Source organism: Rousettus aegyptiacus, unplaced genomic scaffold, assembly GCF_014176215.1.
Source record: "Rousettus aegyptiacus isolate mRouAeg1 unplaced genomic scaffold, mRouAeg1.p scaffold_m13_p_7, whole genome shotgun sequence".
Classification (NCBI taxonomy): domain Eukaryota; kingdom Metazoa; phylum Chordata; class Mammalia; order Chiroptera; family Pteropodidae; genus Rousettus; species Rousettus aegyptiacus.
The window spans coordinates 26,487,779-26,500,564 of record NW_023416310.1 but is presented as its reverse complement, the minus strand read 5'-3'; the positions used below and the strand labels follow the sequence as shown (position 1 = coordinate 26,500,564).

The 12,786-nt window shown below is 32.4% G+C and overlaps 1 protein-coding gene and 1 pseudogene across 2 annotated transcripts in view; one reads left to right on the top strand and one right to left on the bottom strand.

Moving 5' to 3' along the window:
* CAMKMT (calmodulin-lysine N-methyltransferase) overlaps positions 1-12,786 on the bottom strand; it is a 326,415-nt gene that overhangs the window by 284,822 nt on the left and 28,807 nt on the right. The window lies entirely within an intron of this gene.
* On the top strand, positions 12,203-12,321 carry LOC118606222 (annotated as a pseudogene).

Genomic DNA, 12,786 nt, shown 5'->3' with positions numbered 1-12,786 from the left:
GAACTATCGATTTCTTTTTAAATTAATATTATACATAATGAAACATTTCACACAAAAAAAGTAATTGCTTCATTTTCTGGAAGCGAACTAAAATTCACTAATCCTTAAACACAGCTGTTGTTTTTAACCTTTTAAAACTCTTTTAATCTCTGGGTATACTGCTACCCCATTAGTGTCAGGCAATTACTCTTTGCTGCAGCAATCCTCCACTTATTAATGAAGTTATTTCTCCAAATTACTACACCACTCTTTTGGCATATTTAAGAATAGGTAACTGAAATATTGCTTTGAATAAATTAGAGTATGTTTCATTTAGATAAAATGAGCCATGAAAGTCTACCTTGGGCTTTGAATAGCCTTAGAACTTTGACTTCAGTGTTGACTGTAACTCTCAATTTTAAGAGGATCCGCTACATTGTACATTGGCTTGGAAGCATCCTTTTATATCAGGGAAAAAGGCTTGTGAAACACACTGATATCTAACTGGTATCCCCTTGTTTATGGAACTGAAAACATTTCCATTTACAGATTAGGCTAAGCTAAATACTTAAGTTTGTCAGGATACACATATTATTGCTGGATTCCTGATATCTTATATTCTGCTTCTTTGCTAGCACATATGTGAAACAGTTGGAACATACGCTCTAGCAGATTCAGACTTTTCTACAAAAAATTATTGTAAAAAACAAAACTATGTAAAGAAAATGTATTAAAAATAGGTCACAATTCTGTTTTCCCTATGCTTCCATAGCAGTTCTCTCATGTTTATTACAACATCCTAATATATTAAAATTTAGCAAGTTATTTGCCTACCTCATTAAACTATACACTATTTGAGAACGGAGACCAGATATTATTTCTCTTTGAATCCCAGGACCTAAGAGAGTATCTAGCACAGTAAATATTTGTTAATCAAATGACTGAATGAATGAACAAACAAATCTGGTCTTACAAATACCTCCATCATATTGATTCTATGCATTCTGATGACAAAAAAAAAAAAAGTCCAATGATTTTATATATGGATTATTTTATAAAAATCTCTATAGCCAATGGGTATATAGAATGAAGATAAAATGTTTTATATTGCCATCTTAAATCGTAATCTATAATCTTATACTTTTACAACAATATAAACAAGTCTTTTAAATTGCTTTCAAATATTTAGCCATCCAAATCTACCACTGTAATAGCTGCTAATCTTGTCATAAAATGATTTTAGGATGTGCATTGGGACAAAAAAAAAAAAAAAAACCGTAAAGACCTGGCAAAATCCCAAATCGCTTACTTGTGATAACACAATAAGCATCTAATTTTAAAATCAAACTAGGGTTAAAGCAGTATTTCAAAAAAAGATAAAAATGGGCCAATACCTAATTTGTAAATCATCTAATCCCATATGGTATGAAAGTTTAAATGTTCCCAAGCCACAGGAACGTAAGAAATGTCACACTGGGTATAATCAATAGGTCACAATTGTCTCTGGGGGGGTCATATGTAAACTAGGAGAGAATATGTACCTCCAATGATACTGAACACATAAGCTATGAGTTGATATTTCATTGAATTTTAGCAAGTTGTTCTTATCTAGCAATAAAAAATTATCTGCTGAAATAAACATCTAAAAACAAAAATGTAGGAGCTTTTTGTTTGGAGGTTTCTGAATACTACTTTTCCTTACTGAATCTCTGAGCCTTGGGAGGCAAAGTAATATAAAGAGTTCAGCCTTGAAGTCAGACTAACCTTGGTCAAAGGCATGTTCTAACATAAAGTGATTGAGCCGCCTCTAGCAACTCACTTAATCCTTCTGAGACTAAATTTCTCATTTGTGGATATAAATCAGTAGTAAATGATTCATATATTGCATACATAATATAATGCAATTAGATAATGTTATCAAAGCATCTAGTCAATATTCAGTCAAAACAAAACCAGAGTTTCTCTTTTCATTTCTTGGAATCCAAAGCCAAAGGAGATCTTTATAAAGAGTGAAAGAGATACTCAGCTGTTGTCTTCTGCCTCCAAACCAACCCAGGTCTCAATAAAATTTCTCTGACCATTCCAATGTACTGGGAAATGTATTACTAGGTACTACCTGCTACTACAGTTAAGCCACATACCTCTGAAGCCTCAATTTCTGATACATGAAACATGAGGCAATATTTTTCAGATGTTGGACAAGAGGTAGCACAGGACTGTGATCTATAAGCGAAAACACAGTAATCTTTATAATTGTATCAACTTACTGCCCAGAGAAGTTTCTAGGCCATAGTGCCTACAAGGGATCTCCCATAAGACTGTCGGCTAATCTTTCAAAAGAAACTTTTCAAGCCAGAACGGATTATCATAAAATATTTAAAGTGATAAAAAAGCAAGGACCTACAATCAAGGTTACTCTACCCAGAAAAGCTATCATTTAGAATCAAAGGACATATAAAGAGCTTCCCAGACAAAAAGCTTAGGAACTTCCTCACTCTCAAACTAGTTTTAAAAGAAATGTTAAAGAGACTTCTTTAAGAAAAAGAAGGGGGGAAAAAAAGATCCAAAATATGAATAATACAATGGAAATAACTACATATCTAGCAATAATTACTTTAAATGTAAATGGATTAAATGCTCTAATCAAAAGACACGGGGTGCCAAACAGATAAGAAAACAAGATCCTTACATATGCTTCTTAAAAGAGACTTACTTCAGATCGAAAGACACCCAGAGACTAAAAGTAAAGGGAGGAAAAAAGATATTTCATGAAAATGGAAACCAAAAAAAAAAAAAAAAAAAAATCAGCTGGGGAAGCAATATTTATACCAGACAAAATAGACTTTAAAACAAAGGCTATAACAAAGAAAGAGGCTGTAATCCTACTTCTGGGTATTTAGCTGAAAAAAAAAAAAACAAAAAAAAACCAGAATACTACTTCAAAGGGACATGTGTCTCCATATGTTAATTGCAGCAATTTTTACAATAGCCAAGATATGGAGGCAATCTGGGTGCCCATCAATGAATGAATGGATAAAGAAGAGGTGGTATATATTTACAATGGAAATTTACTCAGGCATAAAAAAGAATGAAATCTTGCCATGTGCAACAACATGGATGGGCCTGAAGGGTATTGTGCTGAGTAAGTCAGACTGAGAAGACAAATACCATATGATTTCATTTACATGTGGAATCTAAAGAACAACAACAACAAAAAACAGAAACAGATTCATAGATCTAGAGAACATTTTCATGATTGCCAGATGGGAGGGGGATTGGGTACAGGTGAAAAGTCGAAAGGGCTTAAGAAGTACAAATTTGTAGTTATAATATAGCCACGGAGATGTAAAGTATAGCATAAGGAATATAGTCAATAATATTGTAATTATTGTATGGTGTACTAGATTTATTGGGGTGATCACTTTGTAAGTTATATAAATGTCTAATCACTATGTTATAAACCGGAAACTAATATAATATTGTATGTCAACTGTAATTAGAAAATATAAAATTCTTAAAAGAAAGATGAGAAAATTTTTTCTAAAAAAAATAGGTGAGTGGGGAGCTCTATGGAAAATAACCTCACAGGATGATCTGATCATAAATTCCTAACTGGGAAGGCCATGGTTCATAGTTACGCCCCAGGCATATAACTTTTTAGAAAAAGGTTATCGTTGCCTGAAGCAAGCCCTGTCCATTGTTTCTGTGCACCCAGGTTAACACACCTTTAAAATAAACCTTAACTACCCTCAGGAAAGCACTTAATCTTGTTAACTATCCTGTAATCCAATCCCCACCTTGCTTTTTCCCACCTCCTTGTAATCTTACATTCCCTCTTTAATTTCGAATGCACAAAAGAAGCTGCAAAAGTGTTAATTCTGCAGAACATTTGAGATCTTGCTCCCAGCATATGTCGTCAGTTTGGATGAAATAAACTCAGAAAAATTCTCTACAGGTTTGGACATTTCTTACCTTGACAGAACTTAAGATCACAATTACACAACATTACCTATTTCCAACCTTTAGTTCTGTGTTGAACAATGTCTGGCCTCTACTTCTTAAAAAGAATTTGATTATTTACAGCTTTAATGTGGGCCCAGATGGCACAGAAAGCAGAATGAGCTAGATCCGAACAACTCATTGGGCCCTAAGTCAATGGTTGGGCAAAATATGCCCCAGAGAAGCTGTATTCAGTCCAACTCTTTAAGCACATATAAGTAATCCCATGAGCTATTTTAGGTTATGTCAAACAATTATATTTCTTTTCTTTCTCTTTATCCTTCCCTTTCTCTCCCCCTTCCACTCCCACACCCCAACCCAAACCACTTTATCTCTTTTTCTCAGTAGACACTAATTTTTACAACATTTAGAAAGTACTCTCTTGTTCATCTTAACATACCCAGATAGGTTACATGACCAACCAGCTAACGTAGAGGGCCAGATTTCACAGGTGCAGTCACTGATTTGACAAATAGTTACTGCAAGTCCACTAAGTATGAGGCACTGTTTTAGACTGAGGATGCAATACAGAGAAGGCCTCTGCTCTCATGAGCGTCCTTCAGTAGAATGATACAGGTATTCAACAAAGAAATAAAGAGGTAATCACAGGTAACAATGAATGCTATGAATAAAATAGACAAAGTGATAGAGATTGAGGAAAGGTAGGTACTTTAGATAAGGCAGTTATGGGTGGCCTCTCTGAGAAAGTGACAACTGAGTCCTTAAGGAGCCACCAATGGGAAGAACTGAGAAAAAAACACAGAGAACAGAAACTGAAACATTCTCAAGGAAATAAGTGTAGTGTGTTTGAGGAATAAAAGACTCTTCCATATGACTACAACTCAATCCTCAAAACCAGGAAATAAACACTGATACAATATTACCATCTAATCCACAAACCCAGTCAAATTTCTGGAACGGTTCTTCCATTTTTCTCTGTCTGCCATGACCTGAACATTTTTTAAGAGTGCAGTCCAGTTACTTTGTAGGCTGTCTCCCAATTTAGCTGTACATGATTTTCCTCGTGGTTTGTGATTTTCGGCAGGACTACCACAGAAGTAACACTAATGGAGCAAATCAACATTGCATGCCTCCTAATAGATGCACTGAGAGAGCATCTATTAGGAGGCATGCAATGTTGATTTGCTCCATTAGTGTTGATGTTAATTTTTATTATTTGATTAAAGTTGTATTTGTCGAGTTTTCTCATTGTAAAGTTAATTATAAGCATGTTGTATTGATCAACTAAGTAGTTAGTATTTTGTGAAGAGACACTTTGAGATTAAGTTAATATCATATTCCTCATCAAATTTTTACTTACATGTTTTAGCATCCATTGATAATTCATGCCTCAATCAATTATTACTATGATAACTACTAAATGTTAATTTTCTAATTCCATCATTCCTTCTAAATTAATGGTTGTCAAATAAGGATGGGGGATGTAATTTTGCCTCCTAGGGGATGTTTGGCAATGTCTGAGAACGTTTTTGTTTTTCACAGCTGGATGTTGGGGATGAGAAGGGATGCTACTATCTAGTAGGTAAAGGCCAAGGAAGATGCCAAACATCCTACAGTGTACAAGACAGTGCTCTCCACCTCAATCACCAAAGAATTATCTTGCCCAAAATGTCACTAGTGCCAAGGTTCTAGATTTATATAGCACCTGTTCTAGATTTACTAAATGACATTCTAATATAGGCTAAAGTTTCTGTTTTCCTTCATTTATATATTTATTATTATGGATTCATAGAGTCATATTTTACTCAAAGAGTTACAATCTGTTTCTATCATTTCTTTTGATACTCAAATTGTCTCAGACTTGAAACCAGGTCCTGTGCCCTTTGGGCATGTAGTAATCACCCTTTGAGTGTTTCCTTATTTTATGACATAAAATGCCTAGCCCTGGAGTCATACATTTCTTCAAAAAATCCTGGTTCTTTTCAGTAGAGAATGATATTTAGAAACCAAGATCTGGATGCTAGCTATGCTCACTGCCATGACCCAGACACAGTTAGGAAATACACATACATCTATCTGTCTGTCTATCATCTATCTATCTATCTATCTATCTATCTATCTATCTATCTAACAAAGCAATGAGTTCATACTAATACCTCTCATTCTAATTTGACACACAGGGTTTTGGCCCCCATTATCTTCAATGTGTTCACTTATTTGCTCGACTTCTTCATCCCTTGATATTATCAGTTGTGAAGCAAATTCAACCCCAGATGTACCTACCCACTCCCCACCTCTCAATCTCTACCCATATTTGAGCCTAAACCTTGATTGCCCCCACCCCTACTGCCAGTTGAAAACTTGGCCCCGAAGGAGGGAAAGGAGAAAAATGAGTACCCTATATAAGTTCAAGTGTTCCCTATATCTGATACATAAGAAATGGACGCTTTTCAAAATGAAAAACATTAAGTTTACCTTTACTATAAATAACTTATCTATGTATATTAACTTTTATATATGAACTTACATATAATATAAATGATTTATAATTTATAATAAAAATGGTAGTAAGCCTCTTAGAATAGTCTGTTATGAAATGCAGATATATAATTAACTTGAAAAATATGGCCAAAATTAGTGTGCTATTTCTAAAGGATATGTGAGAAACTTCTGGAAGAATTTGTTTCATAGATTTAAAAAAATCATAATGTAAAATCAGCATGTTCCAATTAAGTAGATAAGACATTATAAAGAATAGCATACGTATAAAATTATAATTTAACATGAAAAAGAACTTAGAATCAATCTCCCAGGAAATTTATCATTAAAACAAGAAACGAACAAACAAATAAACAAAAACTATGCCACACACACACACATTGATGTGACATTAAAGAGAAACTCAATGGAGACAATTCTAAAATAATATTTGTAGTTTGAGACTATCTGTAAGTATTTGAATGTTTAAGAAGTATTTGAACCTCTTAAATGAAACTAATCCCAAACTCATTATGTACTGAAATACACTTTAAATAACATGCTATATGTTTCCCTTTTTAAAAATGCTATATGTTTCCCTTAATTAAAAAAAAAAAAACAAAAACAATTTAATCCTTAAAAACCAAAATGACAAAAGGTGTTTGGCGAAGAACTTTCAGTGCCAAGCTCTAATTAAAAGAAGGAAATAATTAGAGGCATACTAAAACATCAAGCAAAATGCCCAGTTGTCAAGTAAAACTTTTCCAATACATTTCTTTTTGCCTAAGTTAGCCAGAGTCAGTTCTGTCGTCTGCAATCGACAAATTCTAATTGATATGACTACATACCCTAGTTGTAAGTTAAATATAGCTTCTCCAGAATTAGACATCTTTATTTATGAAATATATTTGTTTAATTACCAATAATAAAAAAGCTTGAATTTTAGGCACAGTCAAATTTTTAGGGGCTACTGAATTAATATAAAGAAGACCAAAGTCTTCTTATTGTCACCAGGCTATTTCTATTGGAAGTTAGGGAATAGAGTCAGAGTTCAATATATATATTCCATAGACACGGGTATCAATTCGTTTATTTTTCTTTTTGAAAGCAAAATATAACCTAATTCATCATTTGGTTTCCTATGTATATCACTTTCCACTCCTCTTTAAACTTTAAAAATGAGTTTTTATTATCATGAATGAACTGATACTCGCTTTGAAAATATTTTTTACAAATATTTATATTTGAAAAATCTTTACTACATTTCCCCCCAAAAGTAACACATACTTGAAACGAAGCAAACAATACAAAGATTAATAGAGAAAAAAATAATCTTTTTCTTCACCCTATTCCTTCAGGTCCTACTTCCCAGAAATCACCAATACTGATAATTTGGTACATAGGTTTTCACAGCTTTCAGCATATTCACATAGTTTCTTTTTATAAAAATGAAATAACATTATACACATTACTCAGTTCACTTAACATCTTGGACATTCAGAATTTAGCACATAACTCTATTCTTTTAATTACTGCATAATGTTCCCTTGTATAAATACATTGTAATTTGTCTGACAATTCCATTAATGATGGAAATAGACTCATCAGACTGTTTCCGGGTTATTTTCCTTTCCAAGCCAAATAATGCTATAACTAACACAACTGCACATGTGTCCTTGTACACCGGAGGAAAGAAATCAAAAAATGGGATTGCTGAGTCAAAAACATTTTTTAACAACACTTTAATTTTTTTTAAACCTTAGGAAAGTTTTAATATAAACAAAAATAAAGATAATAGAAAATAATAAACTCTCATTTACCCATCATTCAACTTTAACAATTGCCAAATTTTCAAGTTCCTCTTTTCCCCTTCCCTGGTCTATAAAATTTAAACAAATCTCATTTTAATAGTCTCATTAAATAGCTCTAAAAGTTCATCAAAATCCTTCTTGGCACACTAGTTATATGGTAACCACCAGCATTTCTATTCTCTTTAATATTGTACATAACTTTTTAAAAAATTCACTTCCTCTACTAAGCTCTTTGCAATGGAGAAACAGCAGAATCTAAGCATCTAAGACAGCAGAAAAATAGACTAGGAAAGATCATCTTAAAAGCATAAAAAGACCTTGAAAGGAACAATATCAGGCAGGCACAGAGGTATATTAAGTGACAGAGGCAACAAAGAGAAAGAAAGGAGTAACATTAAGTAGATTTTTAAAAGCTAGCATTAGCTGGTAGGAAAAGTACTTAAGGGATTGCTGGTGGTCCAAGTGGAAATTTAAACAAAGTAATAGCAATTCATGAGGAATAGGACATGCTATTTGAATGTATTTTGGAACTAGCTGCTTAAAATATATTTCACTGATCAGAAAGCTGGGTGAATAACCACTTAGTGCTCTCCCAACAAAAGATATTTGGAGGGGAAAAACATAACCAATGTGCAACAAAATAACATATACTTCTTTTTAAATATAAGTAATATCCCAACTAAAGAACAATATAGAATGTGTGTATATGTACACAGATATGCAAAAGAGATACACTAAATTGTGTCCCTCCATAAAAAGCATATAATGAAATTTGAAATGTACTTGAGGCATGGGCTATTTACAGGAATCCTAAAGTAAATTATTTTGTACTGTGAACATGTTATTTAAAAAGATCATAACCTAATTTATTTCTTGAAAGTGTGGTTTCCTTTTTTAAATATTAAGTTCAATAATCCAAAAAGCATTTATTGATTATTCATTATATGCCATGCACTCACTGCATGTACACAGACCAAAAAAAAAAAAATCACTCCTGCTTCTAGAAACTTACAGTATAGTAAGTAATTTAGACACAATTATTATAATATAGGATATATTATAATGTTTTTTTTAAGTCTACAGATAAACATAAAATGTATACTTATAGCTATAGCTTAGGAGAGTCAGGATAGAATTTATAGAAGAGGTAACATTTAAGTTGAATCTTGCAGGCTCACAAATTCAAAAATGAGGGGGAAAAGAATTTCTAAAACTTGTGCAAAGCCTTGGTGATTTATCTCAATATATTTAAACTGGAAATGCCTTTTACTGTAGATTTGACAAGAACCATATGTGGTCTACTTAAACAAAGTTTTAGAATTTTTATTGTTATTTTTAAGTTGTTACAGTATGTGAGATTGATGAATATGTGTGTGTGTATATGTGTGTTAAAGGCAGTAGTTAAAGATGTTAGAGTGAATCTATATACTAGTGTCTTCTCCCTTCCTGATACACCATCTAAAACAAAAAGTGTTAAGTAGACTTGAAAATGAAACAAGGGTTCATAAAGAAGGTAACAGCAAAAAGCTGAATCCTAAATTAGCAGTGGGGGAAGTTATTTACATCTCTGAAAATGGAGGTAAGACCGGGCTAAATACAGAAGGATTTGTTTAAAGTCTATTTACAAAGCAGTTAGACCTTGAAATCTTACCTCCCACTCCTCCCCTCCATCTGTCCGATGTCATCCCGTCTAGTCTCCAAAGAGTATAAATCAAAGGGTCTCTGGATTGCAGGGCATTAGCTCAGATAAGGAAGGTAGTGAAGGGTAAGGTAAAATATTTTTTAAAGAGAAATTGAGTAACTGAATGTTGAGACTCTGCTTCCTACCCTACCCCAAATACTAGCAGCTAAGGCATACATACTCCCCAAAGCAGCGGACTCAGAATGAGTTTTCTCTGGGGGAACAGATTAGTTCAAGAGAAACACCTAAACGTGTTCATCCTGGTTCCTCAAACAATCCTGCCAGATCATTCCACAGTGAAATCCATACTCAGTAAGCTGGGATATCAAACCAAGCTAGAAATCAGTTTTGTAATACGTAACTCTTAAAGATCACCAAAAGTTTGATGAAGGCTTCTATTATAAAAAAGAGTCAAAAAAAAAGCAAGTGAACAAACAAACAAAAAACCAGAAAAGGTAGCTTTAAGGAAATAGAGAATAAATAACAGAAGAAAAATAAAACTTTCAGTAATATATTTTAAAAACTAAGAAGCAATCAAACATGAAAAGAATGCACTGGGAGACATTTTTAGAAAAAAAAGAGCTTTGTGACATTTGTAATGCTTTTTAAGCATAAAAATAGAAGTGAAAAAATCTAACAGAAAGGTTGCAAGATAAAATTATAGACATATCCCTGAGAGTAAAGTAAAAGTCAAAAATATTGAACCCAGAAGATAAAAAGATAATTAGAGAACCTGTCCAGGATGTCCAACATTTGAAAAATGGAAGTTCCAGAAAGAGACACAGAGAAAACAGAGAGGAAATCACTAAAGAAATAATCCAAAAAAAATTCCCAGAACTGAAAATTATAACTTTCTAAATTGAAAGGGCACACCAAATGTCTAATACAATGTTTAAAAACAGAGCCATGCCAAGATATTATATTATAAAATTTAGAACACTGAGAATAAGATACTGTCAAATCACGGACAGAACTAAAGGTTTTCATTTAAAAAAAAAAAAAGGTAATTAGAATAGCACTAGACTTCTCAAATGCAATACTAGAATCCAACACATTGCTATAAAATTTTGAAAGAGCTATTTCAAATTCTACCATTTTATACCTAACAAAAGTTAGATATAACTTTATATCTAAATAATTTTTTATATCTAAATAATTTTTTATTATTTAGATATAAAAAGTCTCAAAAATTATTTCCCTAGAGTTTATAATCAACCAAATGATGGAGTAAACAGAGGAATCCCCAGGATGGGTGGAAGTGAAGGTAGATTCCAAAGATTGTATCAGGCCTACAGATCTGACTAGAACAGGTCAGAGGTATCAGAAGACTTCACAAACATGAAATTAATGGCCTTCATATGAAAAATTTTAAATGAAAACATCTTAAGCCTTAAAAATACACAAATAAAGCTTTAAAAATACATGAGATTACATGTTTGTGCCTTTAAATTTAATTTTAATGTAGTTAGAGTAAGTCAAGCAATTTTCTTGCCTATATTCCAAAATTTGTTATCAGAATGAATTCTTCATTGATTGATGAAGCAATACAGCTATTTTAAATTATTTTTTCTATGTTTGCTGGTAAGATTTAAGACAGTTCACAGAGATCATCTAAGTACTTGGATGCATAAGACACTGCATCTAAATTTTAAAACACAGCAGTTTCTCCAACAAATGTAGAAAGAATGTTTTATTCCTTTGTAGTAGTTCAAAGTTGAACAGTCATTTGCAGATTGAAAATGCAGGAGAGCACATAATAGGTACTTAATAAACGCTTGTTGAGAATGCTCTTTCTTTTCTAATTTAAAAATAAAAAAAGAGGCAAATGAAGATAAAGTTAACTATGTATTTTATATATACATATATAAACACATATACACATATATACATATACATGTACAAACACACACATGTTCACAAATATATAAAATTTCTCTTCTAGCTCTACACTAGCTTTCAATTTCATTTTATATTATATTTCACATTTTTAATGAAAACGATTGCTTCAAAAATATGTTTGAATAAAGGTACTCACAATTGAAAATATTTAGAATAGTATCATCTTATTTTCTGTTAAAGATAACAATATAAATATTTGTTAAATGTTGCTGCCATTCTTAGAAAGTATAGGAAAAAAATATTTCCCAAAAACAAAGGATTAAACTGTTGAATTAAAAAGGCTCATCTCTAAAAGAATTTATAAATATTTTATCTAATTGCCTTTGATAAACAAAATGACTAATCAGAATTGACTCTTCTTAAGAAAATAACTGATAATCTAAAAAATATACAAATCTAAGGCCATGCTACCCTGAACGTGTCCAATCTCATCTGATCTCGGAAGCTAAGCAGAGTCAGGCCTGGTTAGTACTTCAATGGGAGACCACCTAGGAAGACCAGATGCTGTAGGTGTTAAAACAAGCAAACAAACAAAGTACAAAGACAAACATGCCTTAAATGCCTCCAAAGATGTAATATGTATCAGAGGTTGCCAATTCAAACGTCCATTGGTACAGTGGGAAGCGCAGAAAGTGAAGAATCTGCTCAGCTCCAGTAACAATTACCTAATGAGCTCATACTCAGAATGTTAGATCACTGTTTTTCTCCATGAGAAAGCGAAAATGTAGGTTTTTATGCGAATTTTCCCATTTTCAAATCTTGGCAGTAATTCCATTTTTTTTTTTCCCAATGATTGCATTAGCTAATCAAAACATGTTTGTGTTCTGAATTGTTTCTATTAATTTATGAGGCCTATGGTATATGTCCTCTAAAACTGAGACCTAGATGTTATGCAGAATATTATATCAAATACAAATACACTTGTGTAGAATGAATGGATTTGTTTGAGTGTAACTAAGAATTCAAATGAATCAATAC